Source organism: Symsagittifera roscoffensis, chromosome 5 (genome assembly GCF_963678635.1).
Source record: "Symsagittifera roscoffensis chromosome 5, txSymRosc1.1, whole genome shotgun sequence".
In the NCBI taxonomy this organism is placed as follows: Eukaryota; Metazoa; Xenacoelomorpha; order Acoela; family Convolutidae; genus Symsagittifera; species Symsagittifera roscoffensis.
In genome coordinates, this window is record NC_087066.1 from 51,184,820 (window position 1) to 51,205,548 (window position 20,729).

At 31.9% G+C, this 20,729-nt stretch overlaps 1 protein-coding gene across 1 annotated transcript in view; it reads right to left on the reverse strand.

The window, feature by feature from the left end:
- The window catches only part of LOC134846200 (angio-associated migratory cell protein-like), a 553,983-nt gene that overhangs the window by 488,160 nt on the left and 45,094 nt on the right, over positions 1–20,729 (reverse strand). The gene's annotated exons all lie outside the window — the stretch shown is intronic.

Sequence of the window (20,729 nt, forward strand, 5' to 3'; positions counted from 1 at the left end):
TCAAGTAAAAATGTATTATGATTTAATGGTGTTGCGTCAATCGTTAATGGTATTACTTTTACATAATCTCTTTGAAAAGATATTGTACTTATCGCTTGACTCGAGATATCTTGTGGAATATTTATAGATGCTGGATGAGACCATTCAGGGTCCCAAACGTAATCTGATTGTTCTGCAATGAGAGTGTCGTCATTGGTACTTTGGGGTCTGAATTTTTTTTTGCTTGTGAAATTAAATCTAGGTTGTTGGTAAAATAATCTATTATAAACCATGCTAAAATTTTTTGCAAATCATGTTTATTGTTTTGTGAGACTGATATTGATATTGTATGCTTTTGATAAATTCTATGAATACTTTTGAAAATTCTATTTCAATATCGTCTGTTTGAATTACATATTTACGATGGGCTGTATTTGGTGTGCTGAATTCTATGGTGTAGATTCCGTATTGTTGTGTTACATATGTCTTTTAGATAATGCTCTATAATTTGTCTTTTGATCTCTACATCCGGGAATTCTGCTTTGCATGGACTGATTCCTGATTGAAACAAATTTACGAGTAAGTTTTTACAAAATCGTGTTTGTCCTCTATCATGGAGTGAATCTATAAGAAAGGGAAAAACTGCTTCTTCAACTGGACTTTCGTCACTTTGAGTGTGGCTCATTTTTTCGTTTGATGACTATTAATATATAACTATCAATATGTCTAATTGGTTGATTCCAATTATATAGGTGTACTGGTTTGTGTTTATATTGCTTTTTTATTCTTCTTTTTTCTCTTTTTGATGAGTTTGAAGTTGTTTCTGAGTCGGAAAAATAAAATTGATCATGGATGGGGCAATTTTTATTTATTGATTCCTTTAATTTGTATAATTCGTCTAAACTGTTGGTTTCTGATTCGGAAAATGCGTTTCTATTTTTTGAAAATCTTTTTCGTGTGATTTGTCTTTGTTTGCTTATAATTTTTCTTTTTATTGTTTGTCGTTTTGTTCGAATGTATCCAACTGTTTGTGTATGTGGGGTTATTACAAGATATTATTTTTGGTTGTCTATTTCACAATTGTGTAAAACGATTGTTTGTTTCCTAAATTTTTGAATGACATAAGGTTTAGGATGAGGGATGCTAGAAAGTTTTAGTGATTTTTATTTTCCTAGACTGTTAGTCCTTACGATTTTTTGGTTAGCTTAACCTGGGTCTTTTTGTTCAGGGTTGGAGAGAAAAGTATATCGATTCCGGAGAATGATTTTTTTTTCTCGTCGCTAGTCTAAGTTAAGGTGTTAACTTACTTAATCTTACTTAGGGATAGTGATTGTGTTCAAGGGTTGGAGAATAGAAAATCGATCCACAAGGTTCAGGTATAATTAGAACGCAAGTAGTTCGTTAGATACTATTTTAAACTTACTAAGTCTAAGATCTATCCTGGGTCTGGTAAGAGGAGGGTTTAAGTGAAGGATGAATAACCGAAGTTCTTCACTGTTTAGCTTAATTTGAATGGTTTGTGTTATTCAAAATTTCCATTAGTCCTGGGTCTTTTGAAAAGGTTGGGTAGTGAATCGACGTTTGAGGTCGTTAGACACTTAATAAGTGGGTGGGGGAGAACAAAAGTGTTCTTTTTGATCCAAGGTTAAGCCTTGATGATCAGAATTGAAAATTAATGATTTACAAAAATTTATTAAGATCCAAGGATAAGCCTTGATGATCTGGTTTAAAATTAAGTAAATTTTAGTTTAAAATGGTTTAAATTTATTTAATATAAAGATTTAGTTTTTATGATGTTATTTAGCTTATGATTGCTGTTATGTTTAGGTGATGAAGCTGGAACAACAGGATGATTTATATATACTAACAATTTATTGTCATGCTACTAATTTTTATTTTTATTTTTTAATAAATATTTTTCAAATAAATATGTTTTATATAATACTGCAGAAGTTGAGAAAACGATCTGAGATCTTTTTATTAACCGTTATTGTTTATAAGTGATTTTTTTAGCGCCTGAAATAATCATGAAGATTTCCTTCAAAATTTTATGTTTGCAAATGAAAATCTAAATTCATTGCTAATAAGATTCTAAATATAAAAATTTGTGTTGGCTTTTGCCGTACAACCATGAAACTAAATGGTAAGTTTCTACAAAATCGTATATCGTCTCTTGTCCGAGGTCTTCTTCCAATACCGGGTAGTTCTAGGATTGTGCGGAATATCGGCTCTGATCTATTGAGTCGTAGAGACATTTCAATTAAGTTATTATCGTGTAACATTTTGAAAATGTTTTGTCTAATTTCTAATCTATACTTGGTTAATTCTAAGCTATTAAGGTCTTGTTCGAGACTTATGGTCGCACCAGATGAGTTAGGTCGTTGAGGTTAACTCATAGAATAACTTCGGATAGGGTACACCGTCTGCTCGTCACGCTATCTTATTTTCGGCCGGATAGATTCGTGCAACTTCTTAGTCTAATACCGATCCTGATCTTACTCTTATATCTAGTAGTCTCAGGATGTTTCACTAGTCTCTGCTAGGATCAATAGATCTAGAGTATACTGGCTTATTGCGTCCGCTGAAGTTCTCTTGGAGAGGCAACTAATTTCTAAGTTAAATTCAAATCTCTCTGGTGCTGAAATTACAAGTAATTTCAGCACTTACAAATAAGTGGGTTGTTAGTTGGATGGGTTATGATTGGTTAATATTAAATATTTTACAGTGGTAAAATATCTAATTTATCAAATAAAAAAATGTAGTTTAGATCAGGTTCCACTGTTCTTGGAAAAGAAAAGCAGACAATTATCTCTCACCTGACATTGAAAACTACAGAAGAGGGAATCAAACAATGCCTCATAAAACGCTTCAATTTATACCTTATTGAATATATCTCTACTAGTAATGAATATTCAATTGAAGAAAAAAACTAATAAGCATTGGCTGTCACAGAAGTTCGGCGGCAGATAATTGATATAAATTTTAAAAGCTAATTAGTTCGCTGATTACAAACTTCAACGCACAAATATATTGATCAAAGTCAATTCATATCTCTTTGTAGGTACCTGCTGTTTGCACTGTTTGTATTTATTAACAGCATCACTTTTAAAAAAATTATTTCAATCGCTCTCAAAAAAAATCCTGGTTTTGTTTTTGGAAAAAGAAATTCGCCAGCAAAAATGTCGTTTTTTCTTCAAAACAATCCAAAAATAATGATAATATAATAATAAATTGTTTCCAAACGATATCTAGTTACAAAGTTATTTATAAAAATTTATAAATACAAATTAGAATCGTTCGGGAGAAGACCATTAAGCCAACAAGACCCGTTTTCAGGTGTCTCATTCAGCGGAGAACAAAAAAAAGTACTTAAATTATTTAATCCACCGGTAACCATTTTCTATCGGTAACCATTTTTTAAACGTAAAACCTCTTTATTCGCACCCACCTTTAAACCATTCTCTATAAAAAAAATTAATTTAGTTTTCTCAGGTAGCCTTTTCTACCCATAACTTAGAAACCAACAGAAACAAGTTCTACTTATTGATCAAAAAAAGTCTCAAAGCATGCCCAGTAAAATCGTATTTCCTAGAATGTAATTATCCAAAAATTTATGATTAAAACTATTTAATTGAAACCGAGAAGCCCCTTTCAAGAAATTGACCCAGGTGGGAAAAAAATTTATTACGAAGTTGAACATTTTTCTAATTTTAGGTGTAATCGACCCTCTGTTGAGTTTATTTCTGTTTATAGCTAACTTTTGATTTGTTTTTCGCTTTGAAAATATCACGTTCAATTCTTGCTCAGTAATAGAATATCTCAAGGTTTCAACTTGGCACTCTTTTCGAATAATTTTTCCGGTTAAATTCAGAACTTCGTAAGCAAACAATTCTCTTACGGTATATATTTTATTATCATGCATTATTTCAGTGATTGAATCCATCCTGTGTTTATAAAAAATTATTCTGATTAGCCTTCTGATTTTCATTTCCAGTTCCAACAGTTTGGTTTTGTCGGTATTGGCATAAACTAAAACTCCATATTGGATGATTGGTTGCACGTAACTTTTATACACAGATATTAATTGCTGTCCAGTTAGAAACTTTCTCAATTGAAAAAACACTCCACAGAATTCCAAAATTTTGTTCTTTACCTTATCAATATGCTGATGAAAATTCAAGTTACAGTCAAGGAGAATTCCAAGATATTTAAAACATTCAACATCTTCTATTTGGGTGTCATTTAAAAAATAATTTACTGGTCGTTCTTCAGTTTTCGTGCTCCGACAGTATCTCATGGTCTTGGTTTTTTTGACATTCAGTGTCAGTTTGTTCTTGTCTAACCAATCATTTACTTCAAACAATTAACAGAGTATTTTAAACGAAAAAAGTTGATTTTAAAAAATTACTTTCGTAGTAGTCTGGTTGGTATTGATCAAAAGTAGCGCAACGTTCATGCTTTAGAGGCTGACACGAAAACTGCTCATCAGAAAATTCTATAGAAGAAAAAGGCTTTTCAATCAGGGACAAATTTAGGCAAATGTCCCCCTTTGTAGTATTTTCCTTTATCTTTTTTTGGTGATAGGCCCTAAAAATTTTCTAAAGGTGCCGTTGGCGCCAATATATACTAAATTTGAGGGGGGAGCGCACTCCAAAAAACAACACGTGATTTTTTGGTCAAAATTTACCAAAAAGTGCCTAAAAATGCCTTTTTGGCCTGATTTGTCAAAATTTTACCTGCGGTGCAGAGAATTTTTTGTCAAAATAGGAACAACAGTGCTTTTGGGAGAGCTCGAAAAATCAGGTTGCTCAACCTAGAAAAATCTTCGTTCCTAAAAAGCGTTTTAGAGATTAAATGCTTGCAAAAATTTACCAAACTATGCAAGCATTTGTACAAGTTAAGTTTTTCATGCAATGGAATCAAAAATAATAATTGGTGAAATTAAACTTTGAGTACATACAGGGCCTCAAATATAAATTTCAAATTGTTTTTTTTTGGAATTGATTGTCGAAAGCCTTTGCTATTTTTTTTTAGTTTTCGCTAGTGTGATGTTTTTTAGAATCGTTTGTAGTTTTTTCGGATCACATTTGTTGTTTTTCTGATCCAATCCAATTTGTCTACTTTTCTGAAAAACAAAATAATTTTGTTTGGTATTTATTTGTCTGTCATTTTTGTCTTTCATTTAAAAAGTAAATCAAAGTCAGTGGTTTTTGCTTCTTTCATCAGTGCAGTTTAGCTCGGTTTCGATCGGTGTCTTCGGAATACTTCGATGCATCGCAAACAAGTTTTAAAAATTAAGTTTGAAGTACTAAGTTATTTTAAATTAAATTTAGCAAACTAATTTGGTGTTAAGAATAAATTACAAAGATAGCTCACTTTGTTTTTAGCATAGCTTGTAGGATTCATTTTTGTAATTTTTTGAAAATTTATATCAAGTTCAATAACAAAAAACTACCTAATTTACCTTATGAACACTATTCTTCGCAATTGTGGTCAGGGAGCATCGGGCTTAAAAACTGCCTAGCTATTTTTTCAAATCACATTGATGCTGGAAACGGTCATAAGTTGATTATTTACCGAAAATAAGAATTCTGACTGATATAACTTGTGTTTTACGTACGTAGTCTTTTCTAAAAAAAATGACACATGGAAAGTTGTTTCGAAACAAGTAACCATTATTTCTTAGGTAGGATTATTATTTCGAACTTTTAAAATTGTTCCGGCATGATCAGGGCAAAAAAAATTTTTTTTATAAAAATGCGCCATTTTTTCTTCTCAATGAATTTGAAAACACGATTTGAAAAACGACTCTTGAATTGATTGTAGAATTTTAATGGCTTCAAACAAGAGTTTTGAATAGAGACAAAAAAAAACAACTCAATTTTAAGGAAATCTTCCATTTCCTGTATTTTTATGACGGCATTAAAATTTTAAAAGGTTGGTTTTTTTATAACAAAACTCATTGAGAAATCATAAACTTTTCAAACAGTTGGGAAAAAAAGTTTACGTAATTTTCAATGAGTTGTCATGCTTTTACTTGCACAAATCACCTCGAAAACCTACAACTTCTAATTGATAAATATATTTAACAAGTGCTGATCGGCTTGTTTTGAAATAGTTCTCCCAGTTTTTCATGGGTCATAATTGGGGTTAAAAGCTCGGGTAATTATTTAGTTAAGAACAAAACCTCAATAAGTATGAAAAGCGATCTGAGATCAAGTTGCAGTGGTCTTATTTCTAGTCCTTATCAAAAAAAATTTCTGCAAAACAAACAACATAACGTGTCTCATGCGACTAAAATCAAATTTTAGTAGTCATAAGAGTCTTTGAGGTCGTTCATAGCCCTTTTTGCATGCATGATACCATAGTAACCATACGTCGCGCCATGCAAGCATAGTAACCATACATTGCAAGCATCCATGGTGACATATAAATTATCAACAGCCCTGGTAAAAGTATCAATATGGTCTAATTTGAAGTCCCCATAATAAAAAAAAATGTGCAACCATGCGTCGCGCCATGCATGGAAAATGTGTTATTTTAACTTAAAATTTCGGCAGTTTTTCATGGCTTCCAAGGAACCATGCATGGTGCGACGTATGGTTGCACATTTTGGTCAACCCGGGAGTAAATTGTTGAAACTTTGATATAATTTCTCCCATTTCAGTGCAAAACGTCTTGGTTTGAAAAAATATTTAGTCAAAAGTCAAATGTTTTGATTGGATAGTTTTTTTTCAAAAGTATCGATTTCAACATAAATGTAAAATATTTTCCTCGCACAGGTTTTTGCAATAACAAATTTTAAAAAAAGAACCAGTGCAGTTTTTTTTGAAATTAGTTATTAAAATCGAAATATTACTATAGCCCAAAAGTCAACATGGTTCATTTCATGTTCAACAGCTAGCTTTCAAAAAGAGAATATTTTTTAAATTTGATTATTCTTGAAAAGAAAAAGTTTTTAAGCCTATTAAACCTCTTTTATGCTAGAAAAAATCACTATGCAAACAAAAATCCGAAGGAACAAAAATAATTTAAATATCTAGAGTAAAAAAAGAACAAAAGTTTGAAGATTTCAGAATTTTTTGTGGTTGAATAACAATTGTTGTTTTTTTAAAAACACTGTGTATTTTACTTTGAATTTTTAATTTTGAAATTCTCACTTTTTACTCAAATCATCGGTTCTATTTTTTCTGATTTTATGAAAGTAAAAATTGACCCCACCAGCTTTTTCTCTTTTCCTAATTTGCGCAAATATTTAGTTTCTGTTGCTCTTCTTTCATAAAACTATGTCAAAAGAGGTTTTTGAGAAGTTATGTCAAAAAATATTCATAAAAATTGGTTTTTAAGACAGTTTTATAGTATAATATGTAACTTTGCGTTTAAATTTTGCCAATGAATTTGCAAAAGGATAGGAGCTTGTGTTAGAATCAATTTAGAGTAGTTATTCAAATTAAATTCAGGTGGATCATTTACTTAATATTCCAGCTCCAAATTGAAGGCGATGCAAAAATACTCAACCAATATGAACAAGGACAAAAACTAAGAGTGAAATTTTTTCTGTATGAACTAGACAATAATGGAAATTGTAACAGCCATGTACAGATTTTTTTTTAACATCGCGATTGAATTAGGAATCAAGTACGAGACAATGAGATTAATTATGATCAGCACAAATGCCTTTTGTTACAAAATCACACAAACTAGAAGAAACAATTCTATGGAGGAACTCTTATATCTTTTATTCTCAACACAATGATTACAATGCTTATTGTTCCGACTTTCGATACGAAAGTAACGGAACATTTGTGCTCGGGGTGGGTTTTTTTTCTTCAGACAAATTTCGACTTTTTAACTAGCCATTTTTAACGGGATTGTTTTATGTCATTCAAAAGGTTTTGTTGTCCTGAGTTTGAATTTGAAAAGATATTTCACCTGTGATTGTTTTTCGTAAAGTTATGAGGGTTTAAAGATGGCCAATTTTGCAATTTTTGGCATTTTGACAAATTTGGGACAATTAACGCGCGATATAATTCGCGCCATTAACGCGTAAGCGGAGATTTAATCCGTCTTAGAAATCGTTCCAAATGGGTTGAAAGAAGCCTATTTGCCATAATTGATTTGTTAAAGGAGCGAAATCTATTGTTTTGTACTTTATATGGCATGTGGGGGGATGATTTTACAACATATTTTACAACATTGAATTTTTACATGTTTTACTGCTCCATAAACCTTAAAAGGCAGTCGGAATATTCAGTGCTTCGCCCTAATACGAGCAGTTTTGTTTTCAATACTGATGAATTGAAATGAGCAAACGAAACCTTGCAACCCAACTCGTCGTAAATTCTTGCCAATAAAGTTAATGCTGGTGGCTTTATGTTGCACATTAAATATGTGGCATTACTTAATTTTATGCAATCTCAGAATATGTTTGCTTGCTTCACGGATTTTTTTTGACACTATTCGCAGATGTCTCACGAACCCACCAGTGGATTCGTCCCCTGCCGACATAAAGGGTCCCCCGTTTTTACTAATTTGAGATATCCATTTTTGGCTGTCGAACCCCAAAATTTTTTTAATGGCGCCTTTTGAGGGAGGTGCGCGCCGCAAAAACACAATTTTTTGGTCAAAATTTCCAAAAAGTCCCTAAAAAATGCCTTTTTTGAATTTTTTTGAATTTTCGCTCCCCATCGAAAAAATTCTAACTCCGCCGCTGCCAGAACTCATTCAAACACTTAACTACAATAAAAAATTTGAATATAACGACAATAATATATCCGCATTTTGGCTAATATATAGAAATTTTCACTCTGCAAAATAACAAACAAATTTTGTCTTCTTCAAATTCATATGTCAAAAAACGTCAAGAATTATGGTTAAATCCCAAGAAAAAAATGGTTGCTTTTTCATCAATATTTTTTTGAGTTTACACCTTGAAAACTATATTTTTGTGATTCACAATCATGATACTTTTCATGAGATTATAATGTCTTATAATCGATTATAATATCCTAATTTGGCAAAACTTGGTAGCACCAAAAGTTATTTTACTATTTTAATTAGATCCTCTGGGTTATTATTTTTCGGTCAATTTTCTATTATTTTCTGAAAACGAGATTCCCTATCACCCTTTAGTTGTCTGAACACAAATTTAACCATAAAAGAAAAGTTTCATCAAGACCTTTTTTATTAGTTGAAAAAAATCCCGCTGAATGTCCTAAATTTTTCAATTCAGAAGAAGATCTCTATGACAGTTACATCAAACATTTAGGTATTTACATTCGAAGAGAATTGCTTTAAAAGCAATTGATTCTTCGAGAGAGTTTTTAAAAATACCCATAATCACAGTTGAGGCAAATTTTAAGATAAGTTTTGAGTAATTTATTTTAAAAAAGTTTTGCTAGGAATTTAGGGAGTTCTTGCTACTTGAAAGTTTTCACAATTGAAGAGTAGATTTTCAGTTGTTTCAAATTCTTGGTCGCATTAGCATTACGTCGGTTTCGTTTCAAGTTCAAACATCCATCACCATTGTTTGTCTCTCAAGCTACCAAACGCTAGTCGGCAGAGAAAATTCTTTTTATAAGGGAACATATAAGTGTTTGACCATAGATTTAGTGAGAACTGTATTAAATTATTGATATAACAATAGCACTTCCTCGAATTAGTTTTTAGTGTTTCAGTGACCACGCTTGCAGGGAAAGCATCCTGTGAAATGGAATGTAGATTTGCTAAACCTGGTGTTTGTCTTGAAAGTCAAGGTTGAATTGAGGGTGCTTTCGTTATTGCTTGTTGTAAGTTTAGCATTACAGAGTTTTAATAAGCTTTTCACGTTGCTCTGATTGTTGTCATATAGAGTTCGGTTACTTGTTGTATTAAGCACTTTTGCTGTGAGTATACGACTCCTGCACAAAAATTAACAAATTTGATTCCTCGTCTTCATTTAGGATGAGAGAGTACTGAAATTTTTATGTCTTATTTGTTGTTTGGAAAACTAATTTTCAATAATTCAGAGTGACATCTCTGCTTGATACGAAGTCGGAACTAGAAGTGTTAATGATTTTGGCCTTAACTTAAAGTGCTAATCTGAGATTGAGTTTGCGTCGATGCTTCGTTTTTATTTCTTAAGTTTTCGCTTGAACATCAACAGTATTTTGGTCTGTCCTATAAAGGATTTCTACCATTTTTTTCTCTAACACATTTGAGTTCATAAAAATTATGAATACTTAAAACTTCAGTCTTAGGTATAATGATTTCTTATTGGTTTATTTGCTGAAAAAATAAAGGAAAGCAATTTCTAAATTTGATTTTGCAAAAGTTAAGTTTACGGACCGCTTGCAAAATTGGTTCTAGAGCGATAATAACCCTTGTTCTTGTTTACCCCCATAGTGAAACGTTTTTGGAGGAAAAGAACCCAAAAACTTCTACAGAGGGCATTGTTTTCTTGTACATCGCTCAAATGGCTGTAAAAAGCTCTTTGGCAAAGTTTTTCATTTTGTTTTATTACATTCAATTTGTTTTATAATTTTTACTGCTCCATAAACCTTAAAAGTCAGTCGGAGCATTCGGGGTTTTGCCCTGATACGAGCAGTGTTGTTTGTAATTCCAGTACTGAGGAATTGAAATGAGCGAACGAAACTTTGCAAACCAACGTAGTTTTTTGCCAAACCACCGTAGTTTCTTGCAAATAATTTAAAGTTGTTGGCTTTATGTAGCTTATTAAATATGTCGCATTGTTTAATACATGCAAACACAAAATATCATTCCTAACTTCATGGGTTCCTTATGACACCATTCGCAATTATTTCCAGAACCCACCAGCGGATTCGACCCCTGCCGACATAAAGGGTTCCCCTGTTTGTACTACTTTGAGATATCCATTTTTGGTTGTCGAAACCCAAAAACTTTTTAATGGCGCCTTTGACGCCAAAAAAGCTAATTTTGAGAGAGGACCGCGCGCCACAAAAAAAGCAACTTTTTAATCAAATTTTCCAAAAAGTCCTTAAAAACGGGTTTTTTGATTTTTTTTGAACATCTGCTCCCAATCGAGAAAATCCTAGATCTGCTCTAGAAATTTTGACTCTTCAAATTCACAGACAAATTTTGCCTTCCTAAATTTAATATGTCAATAAATGTCAAGAAATATGGTTAAATCCCAAGAAAAAAATGGTTGCTTTTTCATCAATATTTTTTTGAATTTACACCTTGAAAACTAAATTTTTGTGATTCCTTTAAGATCACTATGAACCTGATTTTTTTTTTCAGTTTTTCAGGTTTTCACTTTTTTGGTTTTGTGTAAGACATCAAACTTACCTTTAGTTAGTTTGTTGGAAAACACAATTGACACCACTCTAAGATTTTGACAGACTCAATCAATATCCTACGAACCGGTTACGAACTGGATACTAGGTTAAGAAGTACTATATGACAGTTACATCAAAATTTTAGTTATTAACATTCCTAGAGAATTGCTTAAAAAGCAATTGATTCTTCGATAGAGTTTTTGTAAAAACCCATAAAAACAGTTGAAACAAATCGTAAGATAAATTTTGAGTAATTTAATTTAAAAAAATTTTGCTAGGAATTTAGGGTTATCAAAGTTCTTGCTACTTGAAAATTTTCACAATCGAAGAGTAGATGTTCAGTTGTTTCATATTCCTGGTCGCATTAGCAACGTCGGTTTCGTTTCAAGTTATTACATCTATCATGATTGCTTGTCTCTCAAGCTACCAAACGCTAGTTGGCAGAGAAGATTCTTTTTATAAGGAAACATATAAGTGTTTGACCATAGATTTAGTGAGAACTGTATTAAATTATTGGTATCACAATATCACTTCCTCGAAATAGTGTGTAGTGCTTTTGTGGCCACGCATGCAGGGGGAGCATCCTTTGAAATGAACTGTAGAGTTGCTAAAACTGGTGTTTGTGTTGAAAGTCAAGGGTGAATTGAGGGTGCTTTCGTTATTGCTTGTTCTAAGTGTAACATTACAGTGTTTTGATAAACTTTTACGTTGCTCTGATCGGTATCATATTGAGTTCGGTTACTTGTTATATCAATCACTTTGGCTGTGAGTATACGACTCCTGCACAAAACTTAACAAAACTTATTCCTCGTCTTCATATAGGATGAGAGAGTACTGAAATTTTTATGTCTTATTTGTTGTTTGGAAAACTAAATTTCAATAATCCAGAGTGACATACATGCTTGATACGAAGTCGGAACTAGAAGTGTTTATGATTTCAGCCTTACTTTTAAGTGCTACGCTGAGATTGAGTTTGCGTTGATGCTTCGCTTTTTTTCTTGAGTTTTTGCTTGAATATCAACCGTATTCTGGTCTTTCCTACAGGGAATTTCTACCATTTTTTTCTCTAACAAAATTCAATCAATGAAAATTGTGAATTCTTAACACTTCAGTCCTAGGTATATTGATTTTTTATGGGGTTATTTGCTGAAAAAATAAAGGAAAGCATTTTCTAAATTTGATTTTGCTAAAGTTTAGTTTACGGACCGCTTGCAAAAGTGGTTTTGAAAGAGAATGTCCTTGTTTACCCCCATGGTGAAACTTTTGTTGGAAGAAAAGAACTCAAAAACTTCTACAGAGTTCATTGTTTTCTTGTAGATCGTTCTAATGGCTGTAAATAGCGTTTTGTCAAAATTTTTCTTTTTTTTTGTTACATTTAATTTGTTTTATAATTTTACTGCTCCATAAACCTCAAAAGGCAATCGGAGTATTCAGGGCTTCGCCCTAATACGAGCCGTTTTTTTTGTATTCCCAGTACTGATGAATTGAAATGAGCGAACGAAACTTTGCAGACCAATAAAGTTAATGTTGTTGGCTTTATGTAGCATACTAAATATGTCGCATTGTTTAATACATGTAAACACAAAATATCATTCCTAACTTCACGGGTTCTTTAAGACACCATTTGCATTTATTTCCGGAACCCACCAGCGGATTCGACCCCTGCCGACATAAAGGGTTCCCCTGTTTGTACTACTTTAAGATATCCTTTTTTGGCTGTGGAACCCCAAAAATTTCTAAGGTCCCTCGGGCGCAAAAAAAGCTAATTTCAAGAGAGGAACGCGCGCCACAAAAACGCAACTTTTTGATCAAAATTTCCAAAAAGCCCTAAAAACGGCTTTTTTGATTTTTTTTGAAAATCCGCTCCCCATCGAGAAAATACTAGATCCGCTCTGGAAATTTTCACTCCCCAAATTAACAGACAAATTTTGCCTTATTAAGTTTTGCCTTATTTATTGTCCATGAATGTCAAGAAATATGGTTAAATGTCAAGAAAAAAAAGATTATTTTTCATCAATGTATTTTTGAGTTTACACCTTAAAAACTAAATTTTTGTGATTCCGTTAAGATCAATATGACCCTGAATTTTTTTTCAATTTTTCAGTTTTTCATTTTGTTGGGTTTGTGGAAGACATAAAACTTACCATTAGTTAGTTTGTTGGAAAACACAAATCGACACCACTCTAAGATTTTGACAGACTCAATCAAAATCCTACGAACCGGTTACGAACTGGATCCTGTTAATTAAAATTGGAGTCGACAAGGAAAAAAACGAAGGCTCTATTGCACATTCGATTGCAAGTAGAAGCATACGAGCAAAACTCCATCCATCAAATTAGCTGCAATTTTGATAAAATTCACAAAAATTGTATCAAAGGAAGTCTAGGATTGATTCAAATGAAAGACGAGCAAAAACATGGTTTTAAAGGAAAACGGACAGAAATTTTGATTTTAAGTACCAACTCATCGATGAAAAAGTTAAATCTAGTAGTTGTAGTTTTTAATGGTTTATATGTAGTGTGTAAATGTATTTTGACCGCTTTTCATACTACACGCATCCAAATTTAGGCGTAAGAAATCGATTATAATGGAATATCGTAATAATTTTTTGAAAATTATAGAAGAATAACAAAATTGGCTTTTAAAAGACTCATAAGCAACTATAATCAGACGATATATTCCATGAAATTATAATGTCTTATTGTCGATCAAAATATCTTATTTTGCCAAAATTTGGCACCACCAAAAACTATTTTACTATTTTAATTAGATTCTCTGGGCTATTAATTTTCTGTCTAATTTCTATTATTTTTCTGAAAACGAGATTCCTTGTTATCCTTTAGTTCGTCTGAACACAATTTTTTGCCGCAAAACAAAAGTTTAATCAAGATTTTTTTTATTAGTTGAAAAATTCCCGCTGAAATTTTTAAATATTTAAATTCAGAAGAAGTACTATATGTCAGTTACATCAAAATTTTAGTTATTTACATTCCTAAGGAATTGCCTAAAAAGCAATTGATTCGTCAAGGAGTTTTTAAAAACACCCAAAAAAACAGTTGAAGCAAATTTTAAGATAAGTTTTGAGTATTTTAATTTTAAAATGTTTTGCCAGGAATTTAGGGTTATCAAAGTTCTTGCTACTTGAAAGTTTTCTCAATTTATTAGTAGGTGATCAGTTGTTTCAAATTGCTGGTCGCAGTAGCAGCACGTCGTTGTAGTTTCAAGTTCATATGTCCATCACGATTGCTTGTTTCTCAAGCAACCAAAAAATAGTCGGTAGAACAGATTCTTTTTATAAGGGAATATATAAGTGTTTGACCATAGATTTAGTTAGAACTGTATTAAATTATTGATGTTGCACAATTGCACTTCCTCAAAACAGTTTGTAGTGTTTCAGTGACTACGCATGCAGAGAATGCAGCCTGTGAAATGAAATATAGACGTTGCTAAATTTGGTGTTTGGGTTGAAAGTCAAGGATGAACTTTCAGTTTTGAGGGTATTTTTGTTATTGCTTGTTGTAAGTTTAACATTACAGTGTTTTGATGAAATTTTCAAGTTGCTCTGATCGGTGTCATATTGAGTTTAGATACCTGTTATATCAATCACTTTTGCTGTTAGTGTACGACTCCTGAAGTGCACAAAAATTATTCCTCCTCTTCATTTAGGATGATAGAGTCTGAAATTTTTATGGCGTATTTGTTGTTTGGGAAATTAATTTCAAAAATCCAGAGTGATATCTCGTGTTTGATACGAAGTTGGAAAGATTGATGTTTACAGAGGTGTGGAAGTTTTGGTACCAGGGGTGTTTATGATTTCGGCCTTACTTTTAAATGCTACGTTGAGATTGACTTTGCGTCGATGTTTCGCTTTATTTCTTGAGTTTTTGCTTGGACATCAACCCTATTTTGTTCGGTTCTACAGGGGACTTCTACTGTTTTTTCTTTACGAATGCTTAACACTTCAGACTTGGGGTTATCGATTTTTCATGGGGTTATTTGCTGAAATATTTGCAAATAACCCGAATATTTGCTGAAAATTTAAGGAAGGCAATTTCTAATTTTGAGTTTCCAAAAGTTAAGTTTGAGGATCGCGTAGGACCGCTTGCAAAAGTACTTCTAGAGCGAGAATAAACGAAAACGTAGAGGGGTGACATCTAGAGAGGTCATTGTTTCCTTGTACATCGTTCTAATGGCTGTAAGTAGCGTTTTGTTAAAATTTAATTTTTTTTAGGGTTTTCTTCATGTAACCTCTGTCGAAAAAATCAAAAGCTTCTGCAAAAACGATGTTACCACGACCATTTTATTCCGTTTTGTTTTCTATAGCTAAGGAGATCGCTTTCAGGGCTACGTCGGTTTGTCTCCCTGCTTAGTAGGTGTGTTGGTCTTCTTTGAAGATCTTGTTCAAGTAAGTTTTTAGTCGAGCTGTCAAAATGAGGGATAAATCAGGCTTATTAGGCAAAAATCTGTAATCAAAGAAGCTTTCACATTTTTTGCGACTAGCTTGATTTTTGCATAGTTGAACTAGAATAAAAAGATTTGTGATGTATGCACTCGTTGAAGATTTTTTAGAGAATTGACGCTATTTCTTTCTTGATAATTTTTTAGAAAGTGCCTGTGATTCCCTAATAGTGCATGTTGATGAATTTTTTGAACTTTTTTCTTTTTCTTAGATCAATTTTTCGAAGCGGAGTCAAATTCAGAACAGTTGAAACTGCTTTCAAGAAGCAACGGAATTGATGACATTGTTTCCACTGTAATTTTCAAAAATTCAGTTTAACTTCATCGATAAGAAGACCAAAGCGTCAGTAAACCTCCCAATTTGTCAAGGCCGCAACTATGCAATTAGTAATGGAAATTATGATGTGTGATGATGTCAGTTACTTGTTTAGATGAAAGGATATCTTTTTTTCGAGGCTATAAGATTTGCTGAAGCATTATTTGATGATGAATAGTAATTTGCTTTTCTTTGGCGAACCGCAGTAGCTGAAACAAAATATGTCAGGCGTTTTTGGTTGTATCGTTATTGGTTGCATTCAGGATTACCGCTCTCAGGTGGTGGCCAATTTTTATTCTTGGATCTCCTTCTTTGAGTTTATTCTTTTCCTCTTTTGGGTTTAGTAGGAAAAATTTGATTGGTGATACGTTACTGTTGTTTTGTGCTGTATAGTTGAATTGATTATTGGTTGTTCTGCGAGTGTTAAAGCTATGCGTGATTTGTAACTAGTTAGTTCTGTGGGAAATGGCTGCAATTACTTTTCGGTGAAATGATATCACAAGGTCAGTGTTTGATAGCAGTGTGAAAAAAGCTTTCGTCGGAGTCAGCTATGTTTTTTAGTCTAGGTTTTGATGCAACCCTGCCTTTGATCGATTTGTTTCAGCTTGAAAACGATATGGAATGCTGCCATGCGGAAGATCTGCATTCACTTAATTGATCGGACTTGATGAATGGATTCGAACAAAAATGGATTAGGATCGATTTTAGTATGAAAAAAGTACGAAGACTAAGTTAAAAAAATAAAGATTAATTTGGATCGATTTAAAATCGATTTAAATTGATCGTAATTCCCAGCTACAAAAATTAATCCAAATCAATTTTAAATCAATTTGAATCCATTTTTTCCAGTCTTTGTTTGTTTTTGTTTTTAAGGTAATTAAAACGGATTTAAATCGATTCAAAATCATTTTTTTTATTCGAGTTTCATTGGTTTCAAATTTTTATTGCATTTACTCATTGCCAATCGTTTTTCCTTTCACATCCATGGCGTATTGTAGCATAAAAAAGACAAAATAACAAGACTAAAATGTCAATTAAATTTTATGATTTCCTTGCATAGTTTGAGTTCAAAAACTGATCTCTATTGATCCTTTTCCTGATTCGTTTCATAAGTTTTTGCTCAAAATCTGATTTAAGTTCATGATTTTCTATGTTTTAATTGCGTTTTATTGAGATCAGATTGTTTTTATTCTGACCCTTTTCTTGTTTGTTACACAGAATTTTGCCCACAATCTGAATTACACTGATTTTCTATGATTTCAATGCATATTTTCGAGCTTATGTGTTTTTTTCCAAAAACCAAAAATTAAAAATTTAATTTTCCTGATGAGTGTTTTTTTGCCATGCTAGCAAAAATATTGTTTTTAGTGAGTCTGAAAATCCTTCCAAATTGATTTAAATCGAATTTTAAGACACTAAAATTGTTCAACAAATCGATATAAAATGGATTTAAATGAGATTCCGATGGATTTTAGTGAGTTTCGGATGCGTTTTAGTGATTCGGAAAATCATTCCAAAACGATTCAAATCGATTTTTTAGACGTTTGTTTAAAATTCTACAAATTTCAATATCGAACAAAGATTGATATAAATTGTTTTAAAATCCATTTAAGTTCGTAAAATGTACATTGTTAATCGATTTGGTTCGAATTAAAACCGATTTAAAATCAATTTAAAACGATCTGAAACCATTTTGTCGGTGCGGGTTTCCAATTGTTGAGTGTTCATTTCCGTTTTTGTTCAGTTGAGTTAGTTCCCGCACTCAGTAAAAAGAGAAATAATCGATTATATTTTAATTATAATCGTACTTTTAGCAAACTTATAATTAATTTTAAGCGCCAATTTTAGATTTTTAAACGATTTGTAATCCATTATAATGATAATATTTTGGTCAAATTTTAATAAATCATAATTAATTATAATTGATTGTATTTTTCCGAAAATCTCTGATAATTTTTTATAATAGATTACCATCCCTTTTTCTGCCAAAATATTATCTTACAAAAAAAATTAATTATAATGGGTTAACTATTCTGCATGAAAACAGAGTAAAAATTAAATTAAATTTAAGTTTAAACTGTAAGTACGAAACAACAGTTTTTTTTTTAGTTCGGTAGCCAACTGAAAAATACACAAAACGAAACAAAAAAAACGGATTGAAGCGATGACTTTAGTTGAGTAACCAACTGAAAAGCACTTAAAACAAAAAAAATAAAACGAATTGAAGCGATGACGTTTGTTGAACAAAAATGTATTATAATCCATTGTAATGGATTATAATTTATTAAAAATTGACGAAAATGTTTTTCAAAAAAATCAATTATAATCGATTAAATTCGATTATAATGTGTTTTATTGTTTCGAAAATAGTAACCTTATAATCCCTTTTTAATCGATTAAAAACAATTCTTTTTTTGAAAATTATGGAGGCTGACAAAAAAATTCCTTATATTCTATCATTTTCTCTTTTTTCTGAGTGCGAGTTTCTTGATTCTTCATCCAGAAGCAACAATCTTTATGATAAGTTCTACCTGGTTTCCCTTTCGAGTCGCAGAATTCACAGTGGAGGGTACATGAAATTTGATATTGACCCCATGCAAGTCATAAACACCTTCCATTATGCGATCGTAAGACCAAGCTCTTAGAAAATCTTCTTGGGCTTCATTTTGTAGGATCAGTTCAAGAGAGGCATTGCCAGCATGCACTTTACTTCCGTCTTCTAGTGTGAGAGTTTCATGGTTTATAATGGGGTTGTGCTAGTTTTTTTCTGGTACAAAAGTTTTGTTTTCCTGTCATCACTTATTCAAAGTAAGTTCGCAACTTTCGCTTTAAGTTTGAGAGGGTAGAGATCACAGTAAGGTTCCTGTTGGGAAAACATTTTCCGCCTCAATTTCAGACTTGTTAATTTAGCTTTGATAAGGTGGGTTTCGGATTCAGGGGGTGCAATAACGGTCAATGAGGATAAGTTTCTGCCATCAGCTCTTTCCGTGTTTGTTATTTTGTTTTGGAGTTCTTGCGTAAACTTGTCTAAATTTCCGTTCGGACACACAGCGTTAGCCTTATTTAGGTTTTACAGGGATGAAACGTTTTCTCGGCTAAGACCGGGAACTGTTTTTATGATCTGAATTAGTTTTGTTTGGTTTTTTTTTCTCTTCATGTTGGTTTCCCATAGTGTACGTAAAACAGTTTTTAATGGTGGTGGGCTTACTTTCATCTGAACTCGTCATAAATGCATTTAGTCATTAATGTAGTCATTTTCATATTAATATTGTCATTTAGTCATCAAGTATACAGTGCTGATTTAAATTAACAGGACAAAACGCGTTAAACTTGAAAATTAAAACCCGTTTTTCTCAAATTGGGGTGAGCTTAGGTCAAAATTATGAGGACACAACTGGCTTAAAATTTTAGCAGAATTAATATGGTGTAATTTGTTTTGCGAAATTCGGGCCCAAAATTTTACCCAAAAAATGGGTCAATTTGGCTTTTCTTAGTTAATCAAAAATTACGCCGAAAATACCCAGTCGGATCACAGACATAATTATATCAAAGTGAGCCCCTTACGCAGCCCAACAAACCTTAAGAAGGGTATGATCTCCAAAATATTGTATAAGTTAATTTGTTTTTGTTTGATAGACAAAAAAGGTCGTTTTTACTATATAAAATACCAACTTTTTATTGAAAAACAATTTTTAAACAATTTGCAATTTTTTTGGAGAAAATACCTTTCATAGAGTTTGTTGGGCTGCGTAAGGGGCTCACTTTGATATAATTATGTATGTGATCGACTGGGTATTTTCAGCGTAGATCATTCAGTAAAAATTTATCGTAAATCACGGCAAAGCCCTGAATGTTCCGACTGCATTTTATTTAAAGTCAATCAAAATGTCTGTTGGATGAAAAGATAACAAAAATTTTGAAAAAAAAAATTGAAAGTTGTTTCCCCTTTTTTCCTATATTTATACCTCACACGCAAGTGTAAACTACAATAAAATTTTGACAGAATTTCAAATATCAGCTGAGAGAAATTGAAAAAAAAGACACTAAATCAAGAAAGATTGATCTAAATCGATATAAAATGGATTTAGAAATATTACAATTTTTTTTGTTTAGTAAAAACGTCCTATCAAATTGTTAAACTAAAACTATAAAATGCTACAAAAATGAAGACTTTTTACGGTAATTCATTCAATTCAACGCTTAATTTTTAAGAGAAATTCTTCCCTTTTAATTTTTGACACTATTGAATTCTCAATTTCTGAGTTTTTTATTTATGCTTAATGAATATACATTCATGTAATTTTTTAGAAGAAACTTAGTTTTTGAGTGTGTTTTTTTTCCATAAGAACCAAGTACCACAAAAATTTATAGTTTTGTGCCGAAATATACATCATTCTGAAGCCTTTATGGTTGTATATGGTCTGAGCTCGAATCCACATGAAAATTTCTACTCTTGTAGAATGAAGTTAATTGAATTATCTGCAATTATACAATCGGCCATCAGTAGCAAATATCCCAAAAATGCCTAATTCTGACCACGTTTTTCAAATAATCATTACTAATTCTTAAGACTAATTTCAACCTCTCGCCGTTGGAAGTTTGTTCAAATATTTAAAATATAAAAACTACAATTTTTTGAAATTTTTATGTTTTTTCGCGCTTTATTCGTGTTGAAAATG